The sequence below is a fragment of the Glycine max genome, chromosome 6 (genome assembly GCF_000004515.6).
Source record: "Glycine max cultivar Williams 82 chromosome 6, Glycine_max_v4.0, whole genome shotgun sequence".
NCBI classification, from domain to species: domain Eukaryota; kingdom Viridiplantae; phylum Streptophyta; class Magnoliopsida; order Fabales; family Fabaceae; genus Glycine; species Glycine max.
This window is the reverse complement of record NC_038242.2, coordinates 38,318,834-38,322,435: the sequence shown is the minus strand read 5'-3', so window position 1 is coordinate 38,322,435 and position 3,602 is coordinate 38,318,834. Positions and strand designations below refer to the sequence as shown.

The 3,602-nt window shown below is 32.1% G+C and overlaps 1 long non-coding RNA gene across 1 annotated transcript; it reads right to left on the bottom strand.

The window, feature by feature from the left end:
- Positions 1-513: 513 nt before the first annotated feature.
- Positions 514-3,602, bottom strand: LOC102665256 (uncharacterized). The gene is made up of 3 exons (XR_414857.4): positions 2,789-3,602; positions 1,813-2,020; positions 514-776 (listed from the first exon to the last, which is right to left on the bottom strand). It is a non-coding gene; the product is annotated as an uncharacterized lncRNA (long non-coding RNA).

Genomic DNA, 3,602 nt, shown 5'->3' with positions numbered 1-3,602 from the left:
TGTATATCCCATGTTGTTAAAGTCTTTTAACAACAATTTTTATACTAATATCAACATTTATAAAAATGTTGCTAAAGACTTTTATCAACATTTTTTCATACTACTAATAACAACATTTATAAAAAAAGTTAGTAAATATATATATCTTGTAGCATTCAACAAATGTTACTAATTCGTTATTTTTAAAAAGCCATTTTTTATAATATTTTAAGATTTTAAATATTAGGTATTTTTTCACACTATAAGATGAATTATATAATGAGAAAAATAAATCTATTATTAAATTTTGTTACCTTATAAGATAAATATCTTTTTTAGCTCCTCATGCATTACAATGTTTCCATTTATAACTTCCTATAACTATTTTGTGCAAAATCGATAACTTATACAAATTATGGTTCTAACGAGCAAGAGTAAATCTACAGAAATAGTATAAAAAAAAATGCTAAAATGCACTGGTTTGTATGCAAGATTTGACGTGATAGAAACCCAAATTCTGATAATGGATTAGAATAGGAAAACTGATATATAGATTTGTATTATTGGTGATTAAGGAAAATACAGTAGGGAAACATTCATTCCCACTGCCACATAGTGATGCTCTTTCAGATAGCTAATAGTCTCTTCCCATAACAAACTAACACATTCTTATCCCCTTTTTCTCTCTCTACTTATTCCCTATATGCCCAATTTCCCTATGCCTCCTTTTCTCTCTTATTTCTCTTCAGATAGACTCTCCACACCTTGGGCTTGGACACTTGCTCAACTAAATTGACCTGCAATGACGGTACAACCAAATTAAAAAGGAATGCATCAAGAAAAGAGTCTACAATGTTCTTGCATGATCGGGAACCACTCATGACTCCATAGATATGCTCTGTTTTCACCAATTTAGCCAACAATTTTAACAAAACTCACCCTAAATCACAACAAGAACAGAGGCAATGAAAATGTTAATTAGTGAGTAGACAAAGATTACCTATCAACACATTTTAAAAATAAAAAACAGGTCACAAGCAAATCAGAAGCCGCTTCAACAGGTCACTAGGAAAATGCTCTTCAACAACAACGACATTTGATATATGCCTAAGGGAGACAGAGAGAAATTAGGGATACAGAGCCTCTTTTGCGAGCAAGAGAGTGAGGAATATTCCAAGAGGCTTTCCAATATTGAAATCATCATGCATCCTATTTCTTTGCTTCACAGCTAAACCCGAAAGCTTCGAAGAAGCCCAGTAAAACAAAGCACAAAACAATTGGACATCATATGCATAAGTAGCATAACCAACACTAATACTGAGATTTTATCAAGTGAATGGTGCAAAAGTGCAAATTTATAAGATATTCACTTGATAGTTTTTCAATCAACTTCTCTAACAAATAACATGACCTGACTAGTGACTAACATGTTAATGAGATTCATCTTGTATCATATTAATAAATTACAATTTGTTTTATTAAGATGCAAGTGCTATCTACGTCTACACATCTATTATCCAGAACGTCCAGATGTCAACATTTAAGGGAACAGGAAGACATAAAATCATTCTATTGAACAGGAGCAAACCAAGGAGTGAAGTGCAGCTTTTTCATCTCATCAATAGAATATATTATTTCTGAAAAAATGAAATTGTACACAGCATTACACTATTAGACTAACTAAAAATGGTAGCTAATGTTTTGTCCTAATAGGAAAAACAATTATTACAATAGAAAAAAAATGCTCTGTTTTTAAATTAAACACAAATATTTTATATCCCTAGTGAATGTATAATCAAATTATAATTAAACATATTGCTCACAAGTAATTACCTGGAAGTTGTACATGAACTGTGTTGTTTTCTTGCTTACTTTAGAGTTTGAGTGAGATTGAAGCTTCTCACAAAGTTTGAGTCTAATTTGACCTGGCAATCATCAAAATATATTAGGAAATATCAGTAAGTCAATTAATAATATGCACCAGCATTTTCCTAGTGGCTAATGGATAATCCAATGCTTTTTCCCTCCACCGATAAAATGCCTGAAAGAAGGGTAATAGAAGATTAATACGAGAAGTAATTTTTGCTTGAAATTTATGCTGCTCTAATTTTATTGGATGTTACTTAATTTAAGAGCTAGGTCTCAGTCTTACATATTGATTTAATATACATCAGTTACTGATAGGAACAATTCCTATCTATAAAGGGGGATTGTATTGATATTGGAATTGAATTGAAACTGAATTAAAGAGAAAAATAAGAGGAAGCTTGCTACTAGCCAATTAAGAATAAAACTTAAAGATGATATACTTGAATGGATCATAAGATATTATATTCTCTATGAACATATTCATGTCCATAAACCATAGAGCTATACCAAAGCTAGACAACAAAATGCAGAGCATATTACCTACATGAACTGATATACAAGTCAAGATCATTAAAACGTTTCACACAAGACATACGTATAATTTCCTGAAAAAAATGTGCACAATTTACATATGTTATCATAGAGACCTCCAGTGGTTCTACAACAAATTGCATTGGAGCAGGGGAAACTACCCTGCAATTAACAGATAATAATAAATCATAACATCAAATTGCATGACAACCACATTAAAATGATGATGCAAGGGATCCATTGACAACATCATAGTGAAGTAGTTTGTTTTATGCACTAAGGCAACATGGATATACACTTTTACTTGATGTGATTCTGTTACTCATCTTATGTAATGCAACATATTGACATTGAGGTTTTATGCTAATCAAGACACAAACTTAGATGAAATTATGTGTGTCTAACTTACCTGCAGTAGATCTCCAATGTTTACTACTAGTGCTCCAGGAATAGGGGGCACGTCAATACATTAATTCTGGACCAAAACTTGTAGTCCATGTCCACCAATATGATCTTGAAGCAAAACGTGGGGTCTAATAACCCCACACTTGTTCAGTCAGTCGTTCGATTCAACCACGATTTTACCAACCCTGTGGTCAACATACTCAAACTCTCCAATGTATCTTACACAATAAATCACTGGAACACAACAACAATTCAATACTTAAACTAAACAATTAAACAGAAAAAAAATGATTACTGAGAGATATATCGTGCGTCTTCATCACCAAAAGGAATTTGATAATGACTTTGCAGGATGGCCTAATTCGATTGAGACGAAAATTTCAATTAGAATCAATTAATTATTATAGAGGCGCAAAAATCAACAAGCAAAAACATTGAGGAATTTCGTCAAACATTTGGTACTCAGAAAACAAAAAGTGGAGTTAAAGAAACACAGTTTGCTTCAACCTTTCTTCGCCAATTCGATTTACTTCATACGTAAAAGAAGAAACGAAAATCATAAGATATCCAAATGAGCAAAGCTGATACAAATTTGAACTCTACAATCATATTAGACAATGATGAGATTAGAATTGGTTCCTGCAAAGAAAAATAGATACAACAAGTGATAGGAAAGGGATTACAGCTCAACAGGGCACTGCATCAGCAAGGCCCAAAAGGAAGATTAATGATAATGCTGTACCCACAGGATTAGTTAGTACAGATTAGGGAATATGCTTGTCTGCTAGTGTGTTATTTCATTCTGTTATTTTTGTCAT